Source organism: Bufo bufo, chromosome 2 (genome assembly GCF_905171765.1).
Source record: "Bufo bufo chromosome 2, aBufBuf1.1, whole genome shotgun sequence".
In the NCBI taxonomy this organism is placed as follows: domain Eukaryota; kingdom Metazoa; phylum Chordata; class Amphibia; order Anura; family Bufonidae; genus Bufo; species Bufo bufo.
In genome coordinates, this window is record NC_053390.1 from 160,907,477 (window position 1) to 160,918,441 (window position 10,965).

Here is a 10,965-nt window from a genome sequence, read left to right on the forward strand (position 1 = left end):
CAATAGGAAGAGGGTCATGTGACACATCAAATTTATTGGGAATTTCCTAAGAAAAACAATGGTGTGCTTGGTTTTAACGTAACTTTATTCTTTCATGAGTTATTTACAAGTTTCTGACCACTTATAAAATGTATTCAATGTGCTGCCCATTGTGTTGGATTGTCAATGCAACCCTCTTCTCCCTCTCTTCACACACTGATAGCAACACCGCAGGAGAAATGCTAGCACAGGCTTCCAGTATCCGTAGTTTCAGGTGCTGCACATCTCGTATCTTCACAGCATAGACAATTGCCTTCAGATGACCCCAAAGATAAAAGTCTAAGGGGGTCAGATCGGGAGACCTTGGGGGCCATTCAACTGGCCCACGACGACCAATCCACTTTCCAGGAAACTGTTCATCTAGGAATGCTCGGACCTGACACCCATAATGTGGTGGTGCACCATCTTGCTGGAAAAACTCAGGGAACGTGCCAGCTTCAGTGCATAAAGAGGGAAACACATCATCATGTAGCAATTTCGCATATCCAGTGGCCTTGAGGTTTCCATTGATGAAGAATGGCCCCACTATCTTTGTACCACATATACCACACCATACCATCAATTTTTTTGTTCCAACAGTCTTGGAGGGATCTATCCAATGTGGGTTAGTGTCAGACCAATAGCGGTGGTTTTGTTTGTTAACTTCACCATTCACATAAAAGTATGCCTCATCACTGAACAAAATCTTCTGCGTAAACTGAGGGTCCTGTTCCAATTTTTTTTTTGCCCATTCTGCAAATTCAGTGCGCCGATATGGGTCATCCTCGTTGAGATGCTGCAGTAGCTGGCGTTTGTAAGGGTGCCATTTGTGAGTAGCTAAAATCCGCCGAAGGGATGTTAGACTAATGCCACTCTCCAGTGACATGCGGCGAGTGCTACGCTGTGGGCTCTTGCTGAATGAAGCTAGGACAGCCACTGATGTTTCTTCATTAGAGGCAGATTTCATGCGTCCACATTTTGGCAAATCCAACACTGAACCAGTTTCACGAAACTTAGCAAGCAGTTTGCTAACTGTAGCATGGGAGATGGGTGGTCTCGTAGGGTGTCTTGCATTGAAATCTGCTGCAATGACCCGGTTACTGCGTTCACCAGACATCAACACAATTTCTATCCGCTCCTCACGTGTTAACCTCGGCGACATGTCAATGGCTGTAAACAAAGAGAAACTTGTAAATAACTCATGAAAGAATAAAGTTACGTTAAAACCAAGCACACCATTGTTTTTCTTGTGAAATTCCCAATAAGTTTGATGTGTCACATGACTCTCTTCTTATTGAAAAAACAAAAGTTGGATTCAAAATGGCCGACTTCAAAATGGCCACCATGGTCACCACCCATCTTGAAAAGTTTCCCCCCTCACATATACTAATGTGCCACAAACAGGAAGTTAATATCACCAACCATTCCCATTTTATTAAGGTGTATCCATATAAATGGCTCACCCTGTATTTTTCCCTCCATTATATTGCCGGATTATTCATTGTCTCTTTCCCTTTTTTTTTTTTCTTTTTTCCCCTTCTTTCTGCCTTTTATCATTGCAGATTTGTGCTTTTACCTCTTAATCGCAATCTCCCAGACTTGCAACCTAACCCCAGATTCATTCTATTATACATCTTGGTTTTAATCATATTCTCCTCATCACTATACCGGAGCAGTATCATCACCAATTACATTCATTTATTCAATTATCCATTTATTTATCTCATTATATTTATATCCATGTTTAATGTCACTCCCTTCCCGTATAATTCTACATCCCTAGTCTTTATCCCCAACATTTTTTTACCAATTTCTCCAACACTCCCCCCTGACCCTCCCTTCCATCCTAATCATCTCTCCAGTATTTATTTACACATTCATACATCCATTCTCCTATTGTCCTCCAACCAGTTCATTCCATCTTTAATAAATCAATTGCCATGTCACAGTCATGCTGTCGCCCTCTCACACATAACGAAGTCTATGGTGCAGCGCTTCTCTCCTCTAGACTATCAGGGAAGACACCGATGAGAGGAGGATCAGTGTCTCTCTTTCATCGCTTCGCTCACTTACAGAGCACTGACACCGCTAACAAGCACATTTGGCGTGCTGCTCAAAGAAGTGGCCGGCATCCCAGCGCTGTCTGACCCCGTCCCCTGCCCTCCCGATATCAACCCCTGTGTTAGCATGCGTAGACCTCCTGCCTGCGCACCCTTTCCACATGTGCCACGTGCAAGACTGTAGCAAGAACGCTGCAATAAACCGCTACACAAATTCCATCCACAATTGAAACAAGTTAACTATCTTCATATGGATACACTTATATACCCACAGACTGTTAAACATATTCAAAGGTCTACCTGTCCAAAACAGTTACATACACATAGAGGGGGAGGAGAGGAAAAGGGGAGAAAAAGAAAGGAGAAGGGTGAAGGAGGAAAAAAGGGGAAAAGAAGGAAAGGAGAGAAGGGGAAAAGGGAAAGGTATAGATTTACCTGTTAGTCTATCCTAGCCAATGTTCTAAATATCTTCCCTCTCTGTTTTACATGACCGCATTGGCACCGACACACGCCACTTTTAGAAGGAACCAGGCAGTATACACCCAGCTGCACTTAAACTAGGGTGACACAGGTACTTTTAAACACGTAAACATTTTCTGTCAATGTGTATCAACGTATGTCAGTCCTACCAACATAAAAACGTCTCGTCATACTGAATTATATATACGTTATTTATGTGGATAATGAATTATGTATACACTATTATTATATATATATATTTACCGATGAATTTATGTTATTGAGGTATTTACTCACCCAATCAAGTATTTTAATTTTTATTTATTTTAATTTTTACTTATTCATCTATCTATCTATTTATGTATATAAGGATATACTTACAGATCTCTTTTTATATATATTTTCTTATATTCATTGATGTACTTGCCCACTTAATTGAGGGTTCTTTTTTACCTATATATTTATTTATTCATGCAAATATATACCCATAGATCTCTATATATCAAATTCTATATACGACTTTTATACGTACATATACATCTATTTTTTACTATTTATTTTCTACTATATTTTTACTATTTATGTTCTTTGTAGACTTGATAAAGGGGTCGTCGAGGTCCCGAAACGCGTTGTCTCGTAATAAACTCTGTTGTATCCTACATCGGGTTGTGGTAATGCGCCTTATGGTCGTCTATTAGCTGGATCATCCCATCGTGACAAGCTGAGATACGTTTATCTGAAGCTAGGGAGGGTCTGATTGGGGTCTAATCTGAGGCTGGGGGTCTGATCTGAGGCTGATGTAGGCTGGGGGGTCTGATAGAAGGCTGATTTGAGGCTGATATTGGTGGGGGTCAGATCTGAGGCTGAGAAAGGTACAAAGGCAGGGGCAGTTGCGAAGAAAGAGGCAGGGAGACTGAAAGCTGGGTGAACCCCTCTCTGGACCTCCCTGGGATGAGCTTCCTGCCATTAATGCCAAATAAAGAACTAAATAAGTAACATTCTGAACTTAAAAATTAGACTGCTTTGTGTGGTCAAAATGGCCCCTATACTATATGTAATATAGATGGTGCAGGCATCATTTTCTGCTGCTAAATACAGCGCTCTAGATTATTATTTTTTTATTGAAGCGTAATTTCTGTAACTTACCCCTTAGTCGAGTATATGTTTGACCAAATACAGTAGTCAAATTTTTAAGTTGAGAATTATATCCAAATTGTCCCTCGGCAGAAAAAAGGTTCCCCACCCCTGCCATAGTGTATCCCATATAGATGTATAGGGAGGGAGATTTTGAACCTCAAACATCTCGCAATTTCCATCATAGTTTGTGTATAAGTAGAACAGTGGGTAAACCTCTTCCATGAGTATAACACCACGTGTATTCAAGAACCTCCAAACAAAGATGGAACGTTAAAGGGAATCTGTCACTAGCATATTAGCAAAATATTTTTTTCATGAATCCATGTGTAATAAAGTACCTGATTTCCATATGTCTTGTTCTTTTTATTCTGTGTCTTGTCATTTCTTCGAAAAAACGCTTTTTATGATATTCAAATGAAGCTTTAAGGAGCCCAGTGGGGCGTTATTCTTTGTTCACGGTGCCCAGGAACGCCCCTCTGAAGTGCCGTGCCCGCCTAAATTTGAAAACTAAGAACTCCTCCAAGATCGCCTAAATCGCTAAGTGCTTCACCCCCCCTCAGCGCCGCGCTCTGCGGCAAACACCCCCGATCCTCCTCTCGCCCGCATCCGAAATCCTGCGCAGGCGCATGCCCAGTGAACACGTCACTGGGATCGGCGCATGCCCAGTGACGCTGTTGAAGCTGTTGCCCTCAGTCGTCTTATCATTGTGCAGGCGCAGGCAATCGTCGTCACTGCGCCTGCGCGGGATTTCGGATGCAGGCGAGAGGAGGATCGGGGGTGTTTGCCGCAGAGCGCGGCGCTGGGTGGGGGGGACCACTTAGCCTCGCCTCTGGGAGGCGATTTAGGCGATCTTGGAGGAGTTCTTAGTTTTAAAATTTAGGCGGGCACGGCACTTCAGAGGGGCGTTCCTGGGCACCGTGGACAAAGAATAACGCCCCTCTGGGCTCCTTACAGCTTCATTTGAATATCATAAAAAGCGTTTTTTCGAAGAAATGACAAGACACAGAATAAAAAGAACAAGACATATGGAAATAAGGTACTTTATTACACATGGATTCATGAAAAAAAATTTTTTTGCTAATATGCTAGTGACAGATTCCCTTTAATTTAATTTTTCCCTAGAATTTATCTCCTTGTCATTCTCCAAGCCCTTAAAGTAAGTCTGTCACCACAATTTTCCCTTTATAGACCGCTTACATAGCACTGTAGCAGATCAGTCAATGGTACCTGTCTTTTTGTTTGGATGTTCACCAGGGGCAAAAACAGTTTGATTCATATGTAAATGAGGGCTCGCACGTCCCCCAAGGCAGCATTCGGGCTCTAAGTGGCCAGGCTGCTCTTCCTTCTTCTCACATAATCCCTCCCCAGCCTGTTGCTTGGCCCGCCCTGTAAGCCTCTTACATCATCCAGTGTACTGGCCGAGATCCCGCCGGTGCATGCACCACACTGCATGGAACGATGTTGCTGCCCACAATGGTCATCACAGTGCGCATGCGCCTGCGCCTGCGGGATCTCAGCTAGTACACTGGATGACGTAAGAGGCTTACAGGGTGGGCCAATCAACAGGCTGGGGAGGGGTTAAGTGAGAAGGAAAAGCAGCCTGGGCACTTACAGCCCGAACGCCGCCTCTGGGCACTTGCGAGCCCTCATTTACATGTGAATAAAACTCAGTTTTTGCCCGTGGTGAACATCCAAACAAAAAGACAAAGGTACCATTTGACTTATCTATAGTTATGCTACAGTGATATGTAAGTGGTCTATAAGGGCAACTGTGGTGATAATCTCCCTTTAATATGTTGTAGTTGTGAAGCCAAAAAATTAAGATGTAGATTGGGGACTGTGAAGTCCTCCCTCTTCTTTTGCATATTGTAACATAAGTCACAAATTATGGCACATGCCATATTGCACTCATTTTTTATGCCACAATAGTGGTGTAAAAGCTTTTATAAATGTCCTCTATTGTGTGACATTTGGTGCAGACTATGGCTGCCCAGACAACTGCAAAACGTACTTTAAAAAATAATTCCCTTCCTGGTAAATCCCTATCCCCCCAGTGTAAAATATTGCCTAATTGCTGGGACACCCACCACTCACTAGAATGGGGTTCTAACTCATGCATGTCTGCAATAAGGAGGAGTTTCAATGGAGCAGTGTTTGAGAATGCACCCTTCCACTCCATCCAATGTCTGGCTGACTGGCTGACTTGGGATCCTTGTTTTAGTGGTACAAAATTCTGCTCTGAATAATTCCATTATTTATCTTTTGGGGTTGGAGCAGGAGCTATGGACATCAAATTCCCAACCATAGAGTTAAATAATTTTTAGTCCTTGCTGGTACACAAGTTTGCCATACACATTAGATAAAATTAGATAAAAGTTATGAGACAGATCCAAGTTTGCCATACACATTAGATAAAATTAGATAAAAGTTATGAGACAGATCCATCTTAGTGCAGGCCATTTTCATCACTAATAGAAACATAGAAACATAGAATGTGTCGGCAGATAAGAACCATTTGGCCCATCTAGTCTGCCCAATATACTGAATACTATGGATAGCCCCCGGCCCTATCTTATATAAAGGATGGCCTTATGCCTATCCCATGCATGCTTAAACCCCTTCACTGTATTTGCAGCTACCACTTCTGCAGGAAGGCTATTCCATGCATCCACTACTCTCTCAGTAAAGTAATACTTCCTTATATTACTTTTAAACCTTTGCCCCTCTAATTTAAAACTGTGTCCTCTTGTGGTAGTTTTTCTTCTTTTAAATATGCTCTCTTCCTTTACCGAGTTGATTCCCTTTATGTATTTAAAAGTTTCTATCATATCCCCTCTGTCTCTTCTTTCTTCCAAGCTATACATATTAAGGTCCTTTTAACCTTTCCTGGTAAGTTTTATCCTGCAATCCATGTACTAGTTTAGTAGCTCTTCTCTGAACTCTCTCTAGAGTATCTATATCCTTCTGGAGATATGGCCTCCAGTACTGCGCACAATACTCCAAGTGAGGTCTCACCAGTGTTCTGTACAGCGGCATAAGCACTTCACTCTTTCTACTGCTTATACCTCTCCCTATACATCCAAGCATTCTGCTGGCATTTCGTGCTGCTCTATTACATTGTCTTCCCACCTTTAAGTCTTCTGAAATAATTACTCCTAAATCCCTTTCCTCAGATACTGAGGTCAGGACTGTGTCAAATATTCTATATTCTTCCCTTGGGTTTTTACGCCCCAGGTGCATTATCTTGCACTTATCCACATTAAATTTCAGTTTCCAGAGTTCTGACCATTCTTCTAGTTTTCCTAAATTCTTTTACATTTGGCGTTTCCCTCCAGGAACATCAACCCTGTTACATATCTTTGTGTCATCAGCAAAAAGACAAACCTTACCAGCGAGGCCTTTTGCAATATCACTTATGAAGATATTAAACAAAATCGGTCCCAGTACAGATCCCTGTGGAACCCCACTGGTAACATTACCTTGTTTTGAATGTTCTCCATTGACTACAACCCTCTGTTGTCTGTCACTCAGCCACTGCCTAATCCACTCAACAATATGGGAGTCCATGCTCAATGACTGCAGTTTATTGATAAGTCTTCTATGTGGGACAGTGTCAAAAGCCTTACTAAAATCTAGATATGCGATGTCTACTGCACCTCCACCGTCTATTATTTTATTCACCCAGTCAAAAAAATCTATAAGATTTGTTTGACATGATCTCCCTGAAGTAAACCCATGTTGTTTTTCATCTTGCAATCCATGGGATTTTAGATGTTCCACAATCCTATCCTTTAATAGGGTTTCCATTAATTTGCCTACTATTGATGTCAGACTCACTGGTCTATAGTTGCTCGATTCCTCCCTACTACCTTTCTTGTGAATGGGCACGACATTTGCCAATTTCCAATCTTCCGGGACGACTCCTGTTACTAATGATTGGTTAAATAAATCTGTTAACGGTTTTGCCAGCTCACCACTAAGCTCTTTTAATAATTTTGGGTGTATCTCATCAGGCCCCTGTGACTTATCTGTCTTCACCTTAGACAGAAAACTTAGAAAATCTTCCTCTGTAAAGATACATGCATCAAACGATTTAATAGTAATTCTTTCTAGTGGAGGTCCTTCTCCTTTTTCTTTTGTAAAAACTGAACAGAAGTATTCATTAAGGCAGTCGGCTAGCCCTTTATTCTCTTCTACATACCTTCCGTCCTTTGTTTTTAATTTAGTTATTCCTTGTTTTAATTTCCTTTTTTCATTTATATATCTGAAGAATGTCTTATCCCCTTTTTTCATAGACTGAGCTAGTTTTTCTTCTGCCCGCGCTTTAGAAGTTCTTATAACTTGCTTGGCCTCTCTCTGCCTAATCTTGTAGATTTCCTTATCTTCATTGCTCTGGGTTTTTTTATAATTACAAAATGCTAGCTTTTTATTTTTAATGATTTGGGCCCCTTCTGCTGAGTACCACATTGGTCTCCTCCTTTTTTTGCTTTTACTGACAAGTCTAATGCAATTTTCTGTTGCCTTCAATAATGCAACTTTTAAGTAGTCCCATTTCTCCTGGACTCCATGTAATCCGTTCCAGTCTGATAAGGACTCATTTATGACTAATTTCATTTTTGAAAAGTCTGTTTTTCTAAAATCTAAAACTTTTGTTTTTGTGTGGTGGGACTCTTTCACAGTTCTTATATTAAACCACACTGACTGGTGATCACTAGATCCCAAGGTTTCGCCTACAATGACATCATATACCGAATCCCCGTTTGTGAATACCAAATCCAAAATGGCCTCCCTCCGGGTTGGCTCCTCAACCACTTGTTGTAGAGATAACCCCAGTAGGGAATTTAGAATATCTGTACTCCTGGTAGAACTTGCTATTTTGGTTTTCCAGTTTATATCTAGAAGATTGAAATCTCCCATAATGATAACTTCTCCTTTCATTGTCATTTTAGCTATTTCTTCAACTAGTAGATCATCTAGTTCTTTAACTTGACCAGGTGGTCTATATATCACACCTACACGAGTTACTGCATGGTTAGCAAACTGCAACGTAACCCAAACTGACTCTATGTTGGCCTCACCAACTTGTATTAGGTTAGATTTAATGCTATCTTTCACATACAGGGCCACTCCTCCTCCTTTCTTGCCTTCTCTGTCTCTTCTGTATAAAGAGTACCCTGGTATGGTTATGTCCCAGTCATTTCTTTCATTAAACCATGTCTCCGTAACAGCCACTAAATCTACATTCTCAGATGCCATTATTGACCCAAGTTCATTGATTTTTTTTACCTAAACTGCGAGCATTTGTAGACAGGACTCTGAGCTTATCATTTCTTAACCTCTGTGATAAATCAGCACTCTATTTATACTGATCAGTCGTTCAGTAAAGGCTGGTCAACAGCCAAGAGGATCACGAAAGATCAGAATTTAAGTAGATATGTAACAAATTACTGTATTTTTTGGGACTATAAGACTCAGCTAACCATAGGATGCCCCCCCCCCCCCAGCTTTAGACAACAGGAAATTACAAAATAAACATTTTCTACTAATTAAAACTGGACCACGCAGACTGCAGGCTATAAGACGCAGGCACTTTTAAGAAAGATTTTATTCCTGCTAAACAGTGAATTTTAAAGTCCAAAAAATACTTTACATGCTTCTGAAAAAGTGCCTTCCCTAATATATATTTGAAAATGCAGACTTTTGGAGATTGTGTTACGCACTATAATGGAGTCAGTGTACTACTTAATTGACTATAAACTGCCGATGTTAAGTGGACATTACTGGTGAGTATATGGTTACAACCAGAGGCATTTAAAAAATGAAAACTTGCTGGAAATATCCCATTATATTGTGCAGAAGACTGCAAGGCTTGACATAGTGCTCATTAATGAGTACAGTTCAGGCTTTCTTCTTGTCTCATTTGTCCTGCAAATTTATTAGCATAAAATTACAACATATTAGTCTATGAATGCTATTTTTTAATTAAGTTTCTCCTGTTATTCAAAGCTGCATTATAATAAGCAGTCATATTTTGGGCTCATCTCTGCCCAGTAATGAAGCTTTTAAGTTTCGACTGACATATGAAGATTATGACCCCAATCAGACACATAACCAACACTGGGATAGTTTGTTAGGAAAGAGATATTGAAAATGCTGAAAATACAGAAATTAGCAGCTGATGTTCCCCTTAAATGAGGACCTTTTACTGGTCCTGACATAATACCTGGCCGTGTAGGGCATGATCAGTAGATGTCCCTGTGCTAATTTTTTTTCAGATCGGCTGCTCCGTCGGGGCACTGTGCCCTCATTCTTTTTTGCCACCCCAATGGGGCAGCCGATCTCTAAAACATTAGCACATTAGTACCATCTACAAGGTACTAATATTATGTCGCGACCAGTGAAAGGTTCTCTTTAAAAAGGAATCTACATTCTGAAATAACCTATTAAAGTTTTCACAATTTTGTTTAATTTGGGCGGGAGTAGGCTGTGTTATACTGCGCATACCCACCTGCTATGGGCAGAATTGGGGATAACTCCAACCTTGTCCTTTTAACCTCTTCAGATTTCATGGTCAATAGTGACCACTGCATCTGAAGGCTTAGATAATGGGGTACCAAGATGCTGCGCTAACAATTTTATCAGCACCTTGCCAGTCACAGAAATGCAAACACAGAAATGCTGTGAATAGTACAAACAATTATAGGTTCAAGTGGACTGGGAAAAAAAAAAAAAACATTTGAATAGTTTTTAAAAATATTAAATAAATTCAAATTGCCCACTTTTCCTTATTTATCACAGTAAAAATAAATATAATTAGTATTGCTGCATCCACAAAAATTGCTGTATTTTTGGTTATCTCACTTCCCCCAAGAAATGGAACAACTGATGGTAATAAAAAATTACAGTTCGCCCTGCAAACAACGAGCCCTCACACACCTCTGTTGATGAAAAGATAAAATTACGTTTTGGGAATCATGATGACATGATGCAATTTTTTTTCCAATTTTTTTTTTTTATAGAACTGTAGTAAAATCCTAATCACTTGCATAATAACATCATCATGTTGTTTTTACCGCACAGTGAATGCGATTCCCCCCTTCCCCCCCCCCCCGCCATTTAATTTTTTTTATTTTTTATTATTATATAGAGTTCCACAATATATTGCATGGAACCTCAATTCACAGATTTATATATATATTTTTTTCCATTATGGTGTTCACTATACGGAATAAACACATTTATATTTTAATAGTAGGGGCATTTTGTGTGCAACAAGGACTAAAATTTTTGT